Source organism: Triturus cristatus, chromosome 4_1 (genome assembly GCF_964204655.1).
Source record: "Triturus cristatus chromosome 4_1, aTriCri1.1, whole genome shotgun sequence".
Taxonomy (NCBI): Eukaryota; Metazoa; Chordata; class Amphibia; order Caudata; family Salamandridae; genus Triturus; species Triturus cristatus.
In genome coordinates, this window is record NC_140585.1 from 591,468,714 (window position 1) to 591,487,143 (window position 18,430).

Sequence of the window (18,430 nt, forward strand, 5' to 3'; positions counted from 1 at the left end):
CGATTCACCCAGTGCTCCCCGAAGGGTATCACCCAGGAACCCCCTGAAGCGATTCACCCATTGTTCCCCGAAGGGTATCACCCAGGAACCCCCTGAGGCGATTCACCCAGTGCTCCCTGGAGGGTATCACCCAGGAACCCCCTGAGGTGATTCACTCAGTGCTCCACTGAAGGGTATCACCCAGGAACTCCCTGAAGCGATTCACCCAGTGCTCCACTGAAGGACATCACCCAGGAACCCCCTGAGGCGATTCACCCAGTGCTTCACTTAAGGGTATCACCCAGAAACCCCCTGAGGCGATTCACCCAGTGCTCCCCAAAGGGTATCACCCTGGAACCTCATGAAGCGATTCACCCTTTGCTCCCCGAAGGGTATTACCTAGGAACCCCCTGAGGCAATTCACCCAGTGCTCCCTGGAGGGTATCACCCAGGAACCCCCTGAGGCGACTCACCTAGTGCTCCCTAGAGGGTATTACCTAGGAACCCCCTGAGGCAATTCACCCAGTGCTCCCTGAAGAGTGTCACCCAGGAACCCCCTGAAGCGATTCACCTAGTGCTCCCTGAAGGGTGTCACCCAGGAACCCCCTGGCGATTCTGCCATTGCTGCCCAGATCTGCAAAGGAAATGCTGACCTGTGATTTTATTTTATCGCGCTTAGACTACGCCAATGCCTTATACATCGGCCTTCCTGGCTATCAGCTGAAAAAGCTACAGACCGTCCAGAATGCGGCAACAAGAGCGCTACTGGGCATCTCTGGTAGGTCAGGTACAAAGCAACATCTCCGAGATCTGCATTGGCTTCCGGTGGGTCAGCGGGTGCTGTTTAAGGCTCTCACTCTTGCCCATGGTGCCCTATACAAATCCGGGCCCCTGTATCTCAGGAGACTCTTTGATTTTTATGTGCCTCACAGACATCTACGCTCAACAGGGGAATGCCTCGCTGTTATCCCTCGTTACCGCCTTGCTAGAACAGAGGGTAGCTCCCTTTCATTCAAGGCGGCTAAAGCTTGGAATGCCCTTCCTTACTACCTTCGAAACACCAAGGACCTTAGGTGCTTAAAAAGCAGTTAAATCTTTGCTTTTTAATTAACATCCAGTCTCGGCTCACTCCCCTCTGTCTCCTTTAAACTGGCTTTTGCGCTGGGACACTCCTGAGTATCCGTGCGCGCTACAAATGTCGGATAACATAACATCACCCAGGAACCCCTTGGCGATTCACCTTATGCTCCACTGAACGGTATCACCCAGGAACCCTCTGAAGCGATTCACCCAGTGCTCCACTGAAGGGTATCACCCAGGAACCCCCTGAGGCGATTCACCCAGTGCTCCACTGAAGGGTATCACCCAGAACCCCCTGAGGTGATTCACTCAGTGCTCCCTGAAGGGTATCACCCGGAACCCTCTGAGGTGATTCACTCAGTGCTCCCTGAAGGGTATCACCCAGGAACCCCCTGAAGCGATTCACCCAGTGCTCCCTGGAGGGTGTCACTCAGGAACCCCCTGGCGAGTCACCCATCGCTCCCTGAAGGGTATCACCCAGGAACCCCCTGAAGCGATTTACCCAGTGCTCCCTGAAGGGTATCATCCAGGAACCCCCTGAAGTGATTCACCCAGTGCTCCCAGAAGGGTATCACCCAGGAACCCCCTGAAGCGATTCACCCATTGCTCCCCGAAGGGTATCATCCAGGAACCCCCTGAGGCGATTCACTCAGTGCTCCACTGAAGGGTATCCCAAGAACCCCCTGGCGATTCACCCAGTGCTCCACTGAAGGGTATCACCCAGGAACTCCCTGAAGCGATTCACCCAGTGCTCCACTGAAGGACATCACCCAGGAACCCCCTGGGGCGATTCACTTAGTGCTCCACTTAAGGGTATCACCCAGGAACCCCCTGAAGCGATTCACCCAGTGCTCCCTGAAGGGTATCTCCCAGGAACCCCCTGAGGCGATTCACCCAGTGCTCCCTGGAGGGTAACACCCAGGAACCCCCTGAGGCGATTCACTCAGTGCTCCACTGAAGGGTATACCAAGAACCCCCTGGCGATTCACTCAGTGCTCCACTGAAGGGTATCACCCAGGAACTCCCTGAAGCGATTCACCCAGTGCTCCACTGAAGGACATCACCCAGGAACCCCCTGGGGCGATTCACTCAGTGCTCCACTTAAGGGTATCACCCAGGAACCCCCTGAAGCGATTCACTCAGTGCTCCACTGAAGGGTATCCCAAGAATCCCCTGGCGATTCACCCAGTGCTCCACTGAAGGGTATTACCCAGGAACTCCCTGAAGCGATTCACCCAGTGCTCCACTGAAGGACATCACCCAGGAACCCCCTGAGGCGATTCACTCAGTGCTCCACTTAAGGGTACCCCAAGAACCCCCTGGCGATTCACCCAGTGCTCCACTAAAGGGTATCACCCAGGAACTCCCTGAAGCGATTCACCTTGTGCTCCACTGAAGGACATCACCCAGGAACCCCCTGGGGCGATTCACTCAGTGCTCCACTTAAGGGTATCACCCAGGAACCCCCTGAAGCGATTCACTCAGTGCTCCACTTAAGGGTATCACCCAGGAACCCCCTGAAGCGATTCACTCAGTGCTCCACTGAAGGGTATCCCAAGAACCCCCTGGCGATTCACCTAGTGCTCCACTGAAGGGTATCACCCAGGAACTCCCTGAAGCGATTCACCCAGTGCTCCACTGAAGGACATCACCCAGGAACACCCTGAAGCGATTCACTCAGTGCTCCACTGAAGGGTATCCCAAGAACCCCCTGGCGATTCACCCAGTGCTCCACTGAAGGGTATCACCCAGGAACTCCCTGAAGCGATTCACCTTGTGCTCCACTGAAGGGTAACACCCAGGAACCCGCTGAAGCGATTCACCCAGTGCTCCACTTAAGGGTATCACCCAGGAACCCCCTGAAGCGATTCACCCAGTCCTCCACTGAAGGGTATCACCCAGAAACCCCCTGAGGCGATTCAACCCAGTGCTCCCTGAGGAGTATCACCCAGGAACCCCCTGAGGCGATTCACCCACTGCTCCCTGAAGGGTATCACCCAGGAACCCCCTGAAGCGATTCACCCAGTGCTCCCTGAAGGGTATCACCCTGGAACCTCCTGAAGCAATTCACCCTTTGCTCCCCGAAGGGTATTACCTAGGAACCCCCTGAGGCAATTCACCCAGCGCTCCCTGGAGGGTATCACCCAGGAACCCCCAGAGGCGATTCACCCAGTGCTTCCTGGAGGATGTCACCCAGGAACCCCCTGGCAATTCACCCAGTGCTCCACTGAAGGGTATCACCGAAGAACCCCCTGAGGCGATTCAACCAGTGCTCCCTGAAGAGTGTCACCCATTAACCCCATGAAGCGATTCCCCCAGTGCTCCCTGAAGGGTGTCACCCAGGAACCCCCTGGCGATTCAACCAGTGCTCCCTGAAGGGTGTCACCCAGGAACCCCCTGGCAATTCACCCAGTGCTCCACTGAAGGGTATCACCGAAGAACCCCCTGAGGCGATTCAAGCAGTGCTCCCTGAAGAGTGTCACCCAGGAACCCCATGAAGCGATTCCCCCAGTGCTCCCTGAAGGGTGTCACCCAGGAACCCCCTGGCGATTCAACCAGTGCTCCCTGAAGGGTGTCACCTAGGAACTCCCTGGCGATTCAACCAGTGCTCCCTGAAGGAGCACCCATGGGCGTGTCAGTCAGTGAACCCTTAGCTGCATCACCCACTGCCTGCCTTAGGTGTGTCACTAATGCTCCCATAGTGCACATCATCTTGAACTCTACTGGCGCACATTACCCAGCACTACCCTGCTGTATAGCACAATGTCTCCACCTTTTGCACAGAGACATGTGGTATGTGAGGATCGATGCCCGTTTATTGGTCTAAGTTCATGGGTGCATGTATGTTTGTTGAACTTTGTGAAAATGGGTGTACCTGCTTTATGTGTATGGCCGTATGCTGTGTGGTTCTGTCCTCCGGCACAACACTAAAGCTAAACCTATGCACCCCTCTTGTCCTCTACAGATCGAAGGGTGGCTCCTGGCGATAGACCTTGCACCTCCTGGGATGTATTACATTTTTCATGACTCTACACGTAGGAACTTCCAAGCACACAAAATAACCTTTTCGTACGGAATATACAATGTATCTCCTTGCTTGAGCAGCTCTGCCATGGTCCTTTTCCCTCGAGCAAATTACCATTCGATTTGGACCCAAAAAAAAGTATAACTTGGCCCACGAATTCTTAGAACACGTGGATCAAATGAATAGGACAATTAGAAGGAAAGACGCTTATGTTTTATTGATAAAACAGGCAAATATATATGAGCTGAGCAGTTGTATATTTTTGCATTAACATTATAAATATCAGAAGCACACGGAGTCCAGAAACTCTCGAGCAGTACGCTCTTTGGAGTTTTCTAAGCATAGCTTTGGGGCCTGGATAGTTTGATCTCTAACCTTGAGCATAAGTTGTCCTGCAGTCGAGGCTGGCATGCAGTCCGGACAATTAAAGGAAACTCCTTCATTAGAGTAAAGACTCACATGGAGGGGGGTGGGGGAGGAAACGTGTCAGCACAAGCCTCGGTGTGCTTTTCCTGGCAGCGTAAAGTACTCACTCATTCCCAGCAGCTTTTCAGTTGCCCTGTGTGATCCTGTAGATCCCAGCCACTCTTGCCCATGGACACTCTCAAGATAGGCCAAAGGTACTGTGATACAAGAGCACTGTGGTAAACGACAGTACTGCTAAGTTAAAAGCTGTTTCTGCTGCAGGCACAGTACTTATTCCCAGGGCTACCACTGTCATGCTGTGTGATCTTGGGAGAACCACACACGCCCCGAGCAGTAGGTGGGCAAATACAGGTGCATTGTAGAGTGGAATCTTTTTGTAGTAGTTGAGCAGAAATGCTGCGTCACCTGAGAGCTGGCAAATGTCACTTTTGCCACCTGTACGGACTGATAGTTGCAAACTGCATACCATGTGTAGAGGCCTTCCTCCAGCTGGCTGGCTGTAGATGACTCCATGGAAAGTAATGGAGCAAATAGAAGGGGCCAGGTTTCAAGACGTTTGAAGGATCGATGCCTGTTCTTCGGCAACATTGGCATTGCACAGAACACATCGAATTGTAGCTCGTAACAGTGAATAACGGATGTTTTCACTGAGGGGTTCATAGTGATATCAGTTAGACAACAAGAGTGAAGGTGAAAAACATCTCGTTATTCATTTTTTACACATCTTTAATTTTATGACATGTATGCCCCTTTCCCCCCTCCCTAAATCACCTGCCCCTCCTTTCAACATATGTAGGCCCGGGGCAATGGGAGAGTCGTACATAACATAGTGCTGAGAGGGGAATGTGGTGGTTGGGGCAGGTACAGCGCCGGCCATGTTTTCTTGCCTCCCTCGGGTCTGTGGAGACCCAGAAGTGGTGGAAAAATATGGGTGAAACGCTCGCTGCCTTGCTCGGAGATCCACACAGCAGGGCGGTAGTGTCATTACAGTTGTAAAAAGCCTTTGTTACTCGTTGCAATGAATAATCAGATTTAGATCCAGTTTTTCACGCCGATGGCTTCCAGTGGCAGCTATACATAACAAATGCATTGCTGCCAACTCATTTTGACTGCCCTCACCAGCATTCCAGCTCCAGGCATGTTTAGTGACGCCTGACATCTGACCACCCCCTCCAGCATGCCAGTGCACAGCATGTCCAGTTGGAGCCAGGCTTCCTGCAATGTATAAAACCTGTCAAAGAGCCGATGCTGCTGGGAATCTCAACCTCATCTGTGCCAAGTATAATAGTGTGCTGAGCATGAGTGTTTATTTGTCTGCATTGATTTCAGGCGTGCTTGTGTTTCCCCACCTGAGACTGCCCATGCTGCAACTGCACTTACCCTCCTCGCTCTGATCGATTATTAGTATTCCTAGAGGAGGTCAGGCTATCACTTTACTTTTAGAACATATCACCCACAATCTCAGCGGATAGCACAATCCATTTTTTTCTGTGCTGGGTTTCACTTTTTTTTAAATCTTCTTGCCTGAATTTCCTTTTCAGTACCCACTCCCAGTTTAAAATATGTATGTTTCGCCATCAAGCTGTTTACATGTAAAGTGGTTTTGTGTCTCCTTACCAAACGTCGCCCAATGTTCATGCAGCAGTGCCTTAGTACCTTATTTATAGTGTCGCTGAACTTTGCTTCAGAAATGTGATTGGCTACAGATAGGCAAAAATATGATTTTAGGTATTTTGAAGTCTCTAATTGTGCGTAGACTGGGCAAGGGTAGATCGACATGCCAACCAGTGAGTCTAGTGCCCTAGAGAGTGACCTTCCATTCCCTCTGGGCGCATCGGTTGTTTCTATGCGCTACAGTTGATGACTTGAGTCAATGTTATACATAAACAAGGATGCAAGATTGACCCCAAACTTGAAAATAAAACTTTAATTCCGAGCATTCATGGAGGCCATAACACCTTTAGACTCTACCCACTTCTGTTTCTGTGAGATCGTCCCCAGCTTTATCTTTGATCACCCACTCACAAAGCTTTCCGGCATATTGCATGTTCCTTTTTTGGTAATTGGGTCAAAAATTCAGGTGCCACGTTCTGTACCCTTCAAAGAGCATGGCAATGGTGCCACTCAGAAGCAGAGTGTGTTTGAAGCTCCTTCTACCAAGGAGTACTCAGTTTAGTTATATACCACATCGAGGATAAATTTTACCTGCGCCTTCACAGTCACACTCGCGCTATGCAACTGAATTGTCCCATTATTACTTATGCAGCCGTGTCACTGATCATGATCGCAGACTCTTGTACTGCACTAAGATATCTTTGATGCTGTATGTGATTGCTTCTCCACTGAATAGGCCATATCTACATGAAACATCATGTCACTGTAAAGACCAAATAGAAAAAATGTTAACGATTTAAATGACAGACAGGGCAGCTAAGGAGAGAGATGCAGTAAACCAATTTTATATATGAGATTTGGTTACCTCTCTGTCTTCGGTGTCCTGTTGGATAGCATGTCTTTTGGAGGATACAAAATACAAAAATGATTTAAAAAAGGTTTAGCTAGAGTTACAAGATTGATTATTCTGTGAAGAAAATGTATAGTTTTCTGTTACACTCTACTACCGTTGTGAACGGGACACCCCTGGCAGCAGCCCTCTTTTCTGTTTCCCATCTCACCAACCAGTGAACACGAACACATGACTAGTGGGGTAGTGATAGAAGTGGGGAAAGTGGAATGTGATAAGGGAAAAAAACAGAGCCATAGGGCTTCACCACTTTAGTTATCACATACACATGTTACTCAAGGGTGCCTGCAGAATGTAGAGGATATATTAGCATTATCTTTTTGTGTAAGTATTTCTCTATACTTTGATTTGAAACTGGTAATTAAAACTCAACTTTATGCTATTTTGTGGAAAATGTGTAAAGTTTCTACTTGGCTTGAACTTGTGCATGATATTCATATATATGCAAAATAGTCCACGCTTCGAATCTTTCCTGTTCCGTCACAAGATAACCCTTAGTATAATGTAACAAACACCAGCCTTAGACAATTTCAGGAACTTTTCAAGAAAATAGTTAAAAGTTCACTTTCATCAACCACACAGCTTTTCCAAATATTTCCCTGTATTCCCATTGTCCAATACCATGCCTGAGGAAGCAATAGGGGCATTATGAGATCTATGCAGCAAGCTTCTCAAAGCAGCAACAATGTATCACGATTACCTAATAAAAGCCTTGAACAAGACATTAGTTATACTTGATAGTCCAAGATGGCGGACAGCTCTCCAGCATAAGCAAACATTTGTGATCTCCTGGGAATTGTAGTTCAATGGCAGCCTGCTGTCATGTAACGTTTTTCCATGCATATGTAGCTTTAGTCCAGACAGTAGTGACACTAGCCTTTCCTTTGCTGAAAGGAACTTAGGGCCTGATTACGAGTCTGGCGATCTTGCGACTGCCAGACTCGTGATGGCGCAGGGGTGGCAGTCCACTGTTTTGCCGAATACGACTTACAAAGTTGTAGTGATGGTGGACCGCCTGCTGCGCCAATGAACAGTTGTTCCCTGCCGGTGGCACAGGAGCGCCAGAACGCATTATGCTGAGCATGGACTAGGGCAGTCTCGCTCAACATATTTTGAGTTTTTGCACCAGCAGCCTTTTCATGGCGGAGCCCTGCCATGAAAGAGTAAGTGGTGCACGAACAAAGGGGGCCCTACAGAGTCCCTATGTCCCCCACGCTATGGGGATACATTCATGGGGGCACATTTTGTGCCCCCCTGTCTGTATTCCCCCCTGTTTCAGCACAGCATGGACATCACCGTCCATGCCCTGCAGGAACGTTTGGCCGTTCCCATGGCGGTGCCAGTTGTCAAGGCACTACCATGAGAAAGGCCAAAGAACCACCGACCATATTACGAGGTGCACATTTGCAACTCGTAATATGGTCAGCGGTGCTTTCACAGTTTTGACGCAGCGGAGGCGGCATTGCGCCGTCGCCGCTGCACAAAAGTCATAATCAGGCCATTAGTGTGTGAGGGTTTTGAAGTACTGCTTCTCTTAGCTAAAGCCACACAGAACAGTAAGTATACAGTATCTTCGGCTCCATTTCCTGACAGTTTGCCACTCGAAAGGCCACCATCTTGGAAGTGGGGCTCAGGGTTTTAATGATGTCATGCATAAAAGTCTCATAGGTAACATGGCACATGGAGATTTGAAGCAAGTTCCCAGATCACTACTCAGAACCAAATACCTTCAAATATTCCGGCTAGTCCATCTTTTTTCTTATAATGGTTCTATCTAAATTCTTATGTGCCTCTTATTGATTTTCCAAATTCAATTTGACTGGCATATAATGGGAAACAGGCCATGCTTTTGCCGTAAAAGGTTTCAACAATGATAAATGAAACACTGAATGATTTTTCATACATTGAGACAATTAAAATCTAACATTAACTGGATTTACAATCTGATCAATTACAAATGGGACCCTCAAATGTAAGTTGCAGCGTACAAGATTTTTTCAAATGCACTTTCTTGTGAGTAATCTTTTTCTCGTACAATAAAATGAGGTGTTGGAATTCTGTTAGGATCAGCATAAAATGCATAAGCATCTTTAGTTTTTCCCAAGGCCTCTTATGCAGATTTCTGAATTTTAACTCAGTTACATATTGTGACACATAAACAACTGATGTACACAAAGGCTGATCCAAAGGAAAGGGAATCTGTGGGGATGATGGCCACACCTACAAACGAAAAGTGACATTCCAGTAGATGAATGTTCCATGTTATTGTATGTTACCTCTTCCAACCACAACATCTTGCTCCAACCCTCCTCTTGTGCCCAGGCTGGATATCTCAAATGCTACTCAACAAATTGATTCAATCTTTCATTCGATCCATCCATCTGAGGATAGTAAGACGTAGACAGACAAACTTCAACATTTTATTCTTTACACCAAGTAGACCAGAATTTTGAAATAAATTGAGATCCTCGCTAAGTGATTAAAATGCATGGAATACCATGCAATTTAATAACATTTGTGAAAATAGCCTTGCTAACTCTTTAGATGTTGGCAAACCAAGCAAAGATATAAAAGAACCTATCTTGGTTAAATGGTCCCAAATCACTAGAATCACTGTACAACTTTGACTCTTTAGCAACTCTGCAATACAATCCATTGACACAGGACGCCAAGACCCATTTGGAAAAGGTGAAGGTCTTAACATACCCATTGGTTTACTGTGAGAACTGCTAATTTGTACAAGCTTATAACATTAGTAAACAAACCTGGCAACCTAAGAGATCTCCGCCCTGCTTACAAAGTCCTACTAATTTCAGGATGTACAGCCACATTTGAATCCTAAAACCAGTTCATAGCATGTTGTTTTTCCTGTTGTGGTGGTAGATATACAGTTTTCCTTGATGCAGTAATCCATCCTTTTCATTGGCTTTTTTTTTGTTTTTTTAACCAACCCCACTTTATCTGCAGATTGACTTTCTGTATTTACTTTGGTCAAAAATTAATGTTCGTTAATTAAAGCAATCAAATGATCATACAAAATATTTAAGGACAAAATTATTGGTGGATCCTCTGTCCCTTGATTTTCACTCTCCAGTTAATTTTAAGATAAGGCACCAGCCTTCCTATTCATAGGATCTGGGCTATATTTTATCACAAAGTCTTAGTTATAGAAAAACAAAGCCATATGAGTTGCCTTCTGTTGTGGGTTTGTCCCTAACAAGAAAAGCCTCCATTCTTCAAAAGATCTCAAAATCGCCAGATTTTCCTTGCCAGTGATTGTATGATTCACCTTTCCTTATAAAAATTTCTTTTAAAAGTAAGGTACTGAGTAAACCTGATTAATGTTTGGATTCTTTGAGATAACACAGGTCCCACTACATGATAGAAAGCACCTAATGTAACAATGAAAATATGTTCTGCGTTGGGATGTTGCAAATTTGGGGCACTAGAAAAGCATTCTTTAAAAATATAAAATGGGCGCGTGGCCAAGATGCCGGCGAAGTAAGACAGAGCATCGTGTCCCTCCGGCACCGCCACCATATAGCGTGGTGATCGAGCCCATTGCTGGTGCCCTTGCGCATTGTAGCGGGACCGGGCGGCTCCAGCGATCAGTACTGTGTCTGCCTGCCGTGTTTCCGGCGTGTGGAGCGCTCTCTGCTGGTGCCAGAGTCGAGAGGCGGCCTAGCGGGAGGAACGAGCGGGCCCGTGGCCGGGAGGCGTGCTCTGAGAGGTGCGGCACGGCTGTAGAGCTGCGGGAGGCTGCTGCAGTATGGACGCCAATTGTAGTGCAGAGCGGAGGGTACCAGAGTGCTAAACCAATGTGCTCCATAGCTTTTAAGAAGGTGAGGACTGGCCAGTTCGGAGGCTGGGATGCGGGGATGCGGGGATGCGGGGATGCTGGCCATTACGGAGCACCCGCTGGGCGCCAAGGGCTGGATGCTGACCACACTTGATTGACGGGGAGCATATGCAGCCAAGCAGGGGGGCAGCCTCTCTTGGCGGATGATAGCAAGTGGAGACCCCCGGTGACGGGGAACGATTTGGGGCCTTGCTCTTGACTCGGCAGCACCCAGGCAGAGGGCGAGGGCCCTGGTATGCCGGGGGAGCGGGAGGCGTGTTGGGCTCTACCCTACATCCCACAAGTTCGAACGCTGAGAGGCTGGCCCTGAACTCAGATAAAACAGTCTCTGGGGCCATTGACGGAGGCAGCAGTTGCTTGATGAAACAGCCTGGACCAGAGTCCCACTCTGTGCCTGGTGGGCCTTAGAGGCTGCGTGGGCCCAGACAGAGCCCGCGAGGGGTGAAGTTGCCACTACGCTGGCCTGCGTTGGAGAGGCATCAGACGAGCCCACACAGTGACGCGGAGCAAGTGCCCTGAACAGTCATCAGCCCTGTGCCCGTGAAGGAGTGAGGCCTGGTGGTGCGACAGGGAGGAGACCGGGGGTCCCCTGGGGCCTATCCAGCCAGGAGTGCACAGAGCCTAATTCTGGCGGCGGGGACCCTGGCTATTGTGTCGTGCAGCCCCGGCCTATCTTGCACAGTCCCCCTGCGATAAACCCCCTTGGTGGACGCCTGCAAGCGGGTGGAGAGGAGCTGATCCCCGCAGTGGGTCGTCCCAGAGGCTTTGGGTCCAAGTCGCTGGCTGGGAGTGAGAGGAGCACGGACACTTAGCCCTTGCACTATGGCGGCAGCACGCACCAAGAAGGACAAAAGACTGAAAAATATGCTTGTGAAGCAGCCGGGGTCCACTGCCTCTACCAGCGAGAGACACGATGGGGCCATGGAAGAAGGCGATGGCACAGCCACTAAGACTTTTATGATGGAACTACTTGCTGAAAAGAAGACATACAGGAGCTTAGGGGCCAGCTCTCTGCCGATCTCCGGAAGGTGCGGAGGGATCTAGATGAGGTGGGAGAACGTGTGGCCACGCTAGAGGAGCACAAACTCAGCCGGGAAGAGGAACTTCACAGACTGCAGCAAGACATGCTTCGCCTCTAAGAGCAGCACCTCGATCTCCAAGCACATGCCGAAGATCTCGAGAACCGCTCTCGGCGGAATGATAAACAGATCCGGGGTGTGCCGTGGCTAGAGGAAGGGACGATCTCAGGGCTTATGTTGGGGCTCTGTTTCAACAGAGACGGGGCAAGGAGGGCTCGACTGATATCCAGATGGACCGGGTCCACAGAGTGGGTCTTCCCCAAGGAAACAAGGCTCCACCGCCAGACATTCTTGTGTGCGTCCATAATTTCCAGTTAAAAGAACGGAGGACGCAGGATGCCAAACAGTCCAGTTCTGTGGCCAGACGCCCTCCATTTTCCAGGATTTGGCAGCCTCCACTTTGACCAAACAACGTGACTTCAGGGCGGTCACCTCCCATCTTCGCGAGTGGGGCATCCCCTACTCCTGGGGCCATCCCTTCCGCATCATCATTAAACTACAGGGGAAACTACACCAGATTCGCTCACGCACGGAGGCCCTTGAGGTACTTGGCATCGATAGGACACCGACAGCGGAGCAGGTGGAGAGGCCTAAGGAACGGGCTTCTCGACGAGCAACACGATGGCAGCGAGTTGGCAAGCTGGCCTCCGCCTTGAAGTCCGACCAGGCTACGATGACCAAGGAACGGGAGGCAGTACTCTCCTCACTATCACATCCGTCGGAACGTCCGGCTACCCCATGAGCTGCGCAATTGGACTGCACCGGATTGGGTAATATGCTGGGCTGCTGAGGGGGGCATGGGTGGCTAGCCCCGATGCTTGCTGACGAACGAGGGCAGCCTCGGCTCTCTGAAGCCCGGATTGCTGTTTGAGCCACGACCTACTTGGTACTCCATTCCCTGACGAACTATGGTCGTGTTATGTTCTTTATACATGTTATGACACTTGTTTTCCCTTTGATTACATTTTTGGGTGTTAAGATTTCTTTTTGGGGTATAACCGCACCAGTTAGCCCTCCTGTACAGCTCCCCTGCCGAGGCCTGGGGGCCTTTGGATCGATATAGGTCTAGGCGGCGGGATGCTGGCACACCAGAGCGGTACACCTCCACACCTACCCGATGGGGAAGGCCCTCAAGATAGTTAGCCTTAATGTGCAGGGTCTAAACAACCCCGTGAAAAGAGCAGCGGTGCTATCCTCACTTGAAAATGCAAGGGGCGATATTTGTCTTTTGTAGGAGACACCTTCTTTCGAAGGACAGCCCACGTATGCGCACTAGGCGCTTCCTGCAGCAATTTTGGTCCGCGGGCCCATCCAAGAAAAATGGGGTAGCAATTCTGGTTGGAGCGCACTTCCCGGGTAAGGTCATAGCAACTGATGCAGAAATCAAGGGGCTCCTGCTAGCGATTTGGGTGCAGTGGGGGGGGATTACACTTAACTGTGGCCTCACTTTATTCTCCAAATACACAACAGGAGTCCTTTATACTCACTGCCCTCACGGAGGTCCTTGCGATACAGGATGCTGCGTTACTGGTGGGTGGGGACCTTAACCTAGTGATGGACACAGAGCTGGATAGATCAGGTCAAAGATCACATCAGACGGGGGCATTCTCTCCACGGGGTCAGGAGTGGTTGGCGGACAATGGGCTACATGAAGTTTGGCGCACCCAACATCCTGGGGTACGTGACTACACTCATTACTCCTCAGCCCACAAAACCTACGCGCGACTTGACCATTTTCTGACTCCCACTCCCTTAGTCTGTCACCTGCACACTGCCACGATCGAGCCCCGATCCTTGTCAGATCATGCTCTCATTACTGTACATGTTCCTGCGCAGACATCACATGCGATTCCCCCGGGTGGCGCTTACGGGAGGGTCTCCTGCTTTCCGCAGAGTTGGTGCAACGCATCAAACAAAAATTGGAGGACTATTTACAGCTCAATGATGTGGGTTCAATGTCTCTCTCAGCAGTATGGGAGGCCCTGAAAGGTGTGAATTAATAGCCATATCTGCAGCTGATAACAAACTCCGGAAAGAGAAGCGCAGCGAACTAGAGAAAGGGGTGGAGGAGCTTGAGTCCATACACAAACGAACTGGGGCACGAAGGGTGTGGAGGGAGTTGGAGAACCGCAGGCGCCTGTTGAAACATCTTGATCTCGATAGGGCAGAGTATGCCCTTCTTCGCCTTTGCCACAAATTCTGCCTTAGCATTGATAAGTGTGGTAAGCTCCTGGCCCACAGATTACGGGCTAAAACACAGACGACTCTGATTCAATCGATCAGGGATCAAAACGGGGATGAACTGAGTGCTGACGTGCCCATAGTGGAAGCCTTCTGCTCGTTCTATGGCACCCTGTACACTGGGCAGGACCCGCCGGCACGGGACCCGCTTTCATACTTGAGCACCTGTGAGATGTCCCCTCTCCCCAAGACTACAGCAGACCTACTTGGTTCTGCTATACGCATAGAGGAGGTGATTACGGCGATATCCAGATTGAAATTAGGCAAGTCACCAGGTCCCAACGGCTTTTCATAAAACCTTTTGTAGAGAGCTGGCTCCCTTTTTAACTAAACTGTTTAACTCCTTTTTGGAAACCGGGGCAGGAACACCCTCCATGTCGGAGGCTGCTATCTCAGTCATTCTAAAACCGGCTAAAGACCCGCGAGAATGTGGCTCCTACAGGCCCATATCCCTCCTCAACATAGCTGCGAAGATCTTCGCCGGCATTTTGGCGGCGCGCTTAAACCCATTTATGGCAGACCTCATAGACCCTGATCAGGCGGGTTTTATCCCCACGCTGCAAGGGGGGACAATACTAAGCATCTCTTCCACCTTATGGATGGCATACAGAGATCGGGTAAGCAGGCCTTCTTCCTGTCTATTGATGCCGAAAAGGCATTCGACAGGGTGGGCTGGACCTATTTGTTTGATACCCTGCGCTGCTTCGGGTTTGGGGAGAACTACATAAAGTGGATCCAATGCATCTACTGCACGCAGACGGCATATGTGAGAGTCAATGGCAACAGATCAGCCGCCTTTCTGATATCCCGGGAGACCAGCCAAGGTTGCCCCCTATCCCTCCTTTTATTCACGCTTTATATGGAGCCACTGGCCCAACGTATTCGAGCAGACAATCGCATAAAAGGCTTGAAATTTGGGGTTGATGTCCACAAAATAAGTCTCTATGCAGACGATGTGATTCTTTCCCTCACCAATCCTCACTCGACTCTGCCAGTTCTCCTTGACAAACTGCTTGCCTTTGGGGAGGTGTCTGGATTTAAAGTCAACCTGGGTAAATCCAACATATTGAACTTGTCGATTCCCTCCAGCTATGGTGGATGCTCTACAGCAACAATTCCCATTCCAGTGGTCCCAACACGACATATCACATTTGGGCATCCCCCTTGCGCCGACCATCACTTGGACAGTCGCTCTTAACTATGTGAATCTCTTGGAACTCACGGCGAAAGCGCTGGACGCTTGGTCACGCCTGCGTCTAGCATGGTTTGGGAGGATCGCGTATTCTTTATATATTTCAAATGGCCTCCATGACGCCCCCTCCGCTAGCGATAGCGCAACTGCAGACCCTTATCATTATGTTTTTTTTATGGGGGAAAGAAGCTGCGCCTTTCGTTAGCGTGAATGGTCCGCCCGAAGAATCTGGGTGGGCTGGGTCTCCCTTTGATTAGTGGCTACTACCAGGCGTCCTGCCTCCGCTACATAGTGGAATGGAAAAGGCCCCTATCCGGCAAGCACTGGAACTTTATGGACCAGACGGTAGCTGTAAGTAATATCTGGAGAGAGCTCTGGTTGCCCCGCAAGCACAGGCCCTGGGGATTATATTCCTCCCCTGTCACCTCCCCGACTCTCACAGTCTGAGACATGGTGGCTGTTAAGAAGGGGTGGACCTTCTTTCCTTCGCCTTTGACCCCCATTGTGGATAACCCGGAATTCCCCCCAGGACAGGCCTCAGCGGTGTTTCAGCACTGGAGAGAAGAGGGCTGCAAAAGGGTGGGGTCCCTCTTTGACACAGAGGGACTGGCCCCGATTGAGCAGCTCAAGAAAGACTATGGCCTCCTAGCAACTGATGACTAAGCCTATAGTTAACTGTACCATTGGATCACGGCGCCCTCCAATTACACCAAAATGTCTCATCCCCTTCCCATGTCTGAAAAATGGCAAACATGACGATCACTGTCTTATCTCTGAACTGTACGCTGTGATTATGGCGCGACCCACCGAGCAACGCACAAAGGCGCAAGTCCGCTGGGAAACCGAGCTGGGTAGACCACTAACCCCTAAGGAATGGGATCACATACTTTACAGAACGCATTACACTGCACACAATACTGCTGGAGCGGAATCCGCATTTAAAGTTTTCTCATACTGGTACTATACTCCTATGCAAATTCATAGTTGGGACAAGAGCAAATCTGATCTATGTTGGAGAGGATGTGGGATGTCCGGCACTCTATCACACCTGTTATGGCATTGCCCCCCACTGCAGCGCTACTGGACTGAGGTCCTTAACAACATAGACGAAGCGTTTAGCATTTACTTACCCCGATCCCCAGAATACACTCTCCTTGGTCTCTCACGCTCAAGAGTTTTTCCATTAAGGTCCATTAGGGTCAATGCGAGGTAGGCAAATAGCATTAGCCCTGTTCGCGACACAACAAGCTATATTTGTCAAATACTTTCCTTCTGCATCCGTCAGTGTCCCAATATTGTATTTCTTAGTATTCTACCACTGCATCAAAATTGCCCCAACCTGTAAGAGTTGGCATTTTCCGTCAAACAAGTCACTGGCCCTGCCACATATGTCTGTAAAATCAGAGCTGGAGCAATATCGCCTTTCATTCCTCCAAACAACTATTGGAATCTGCAGTCCATACAAATTCTTCATTTTTCTTTAGTACTTGTTTAAATCACTGTGTCTTGACATAAAACCCTTTAAGAACTTAGCGTCGAATTCACACATACCTATGAATGATCAGTTTCCTCTCAATTCACATATCTGGGACATTTGACAATTCCTTTCCACGGCTCTGGTCTTGATCTTACATTTTATCATAAAACAACATGACCAAAGTTTTCTACTTCTTTAATTTCCAATGCACTTTACTCTTCTATCAGCATCCCCCAGTTCCATTGAACTTTCTCATCACCTGTTCAGCAGCCTCATCATGCTCTGCCACACTGTTCTCAAAGATCAGCATGTCATCTGAAGATGGAGCTTGCTATTCATGTCCTTCAATCATCTGAACCATAAGATCCTGAAAAATCCAAGCTGCCAAAACCAGCCCAGATGGCATCCAGAATGTAAATATTATTTCATGTTTAGCAAACACCATCAAATGATTTGAACCCTCCCCCAACACTACCTTATGATAAGCAACATGTAAATCTAAATCTGTATACAGTTTTACATCTTCAACCTTTCTAATTAAATTCTCAACCCGAAGCAGACGCAAACATTCAATCAAAACATCCTGTTTACATTGTGCACATCCACACACAGCCTGATCTCACCTGTTTTGTTCTGTGAAATAAGCCCCAGAGACAACTCCAAAGTTGGCTCGATACCATCCTCACTCGTCCTCTTCAAGAAGCTAGACAACTCCTCTCTCACGATATATACTAAATAGGTTTGTGCACCCATCCTGTCAATGAAAACACTGCCAAACTGCTCACCCACCACCTTTCAGCGCCTTTCTCAACTGCAGAATCCTGTACAGTCTCAACGATTTTATTTTCAACTCTTTTCTCGCCACATAAATCTTCCCTTCAATAAATGTTCCACCGAAACATATTCTACCTAATTTTACTCTTCTTAAAAGCACTAAGAACAAGAAGATCTGGCTCTAACATCTTCTACTTCAAGATTACGGGGGTAACCCCTTCCCCAAATTCACCCCATGGGAAGCAGAAACACTGTTTTGGCATTTTGTTTTTGGAGTCAAGTTTGGCGGTAGGGCCGCTGCCACCCCTCAACTTTTGCCCAAAAAATGAATTCCATGAGATCCAGTCGGCTTTCTTACCCCTGGAAACTAATTGGGGGTACAACCCTGAAAATTCTCCTGTTTTTGGCATTTATTTTTAATGTAAACCCCAAATGTAATTTTTTTTAGATATGTTTTCATATTTACTTACTGCTTTTATGTGACTGAGTTCTATACTATTTTAATTTTAGGGTACCCTTTTGTTGTCTAAATTGCAATCCCAATATGCTCCTGATTCAATCATTGTACTCATTTTAATGTTGCTTCATTTCTTAGCCGTTTTAATTATTTCTATCCATGTATATTTATTTTTAAGCTGATATATCTGTGTAAATCAACTTTAAATGTCCACACTCCAGATTTTTTATTTAATGACCAATTTAGTATTTATACTGCAATTTGTCCTGCCAGTTGTCAGATTCTGATAGTTCAGACTTGTTGAAAATCTCTATCGT

General features: G+C 48.8%; 1 protein-coding gene across 1 annotated transcript in view; it reads left to right on the forward strand.

Moving 5' to 3' along the window:
• CDNF (cerebral dopamine neurotrophic factor) overlaps window positions 1–18,430 on the forward strand; it is a 185,005-nt gene that overhangs the window by 69,089 nt on the left and 97,486 nt on the right. The window lies entirely within an intron of this gene.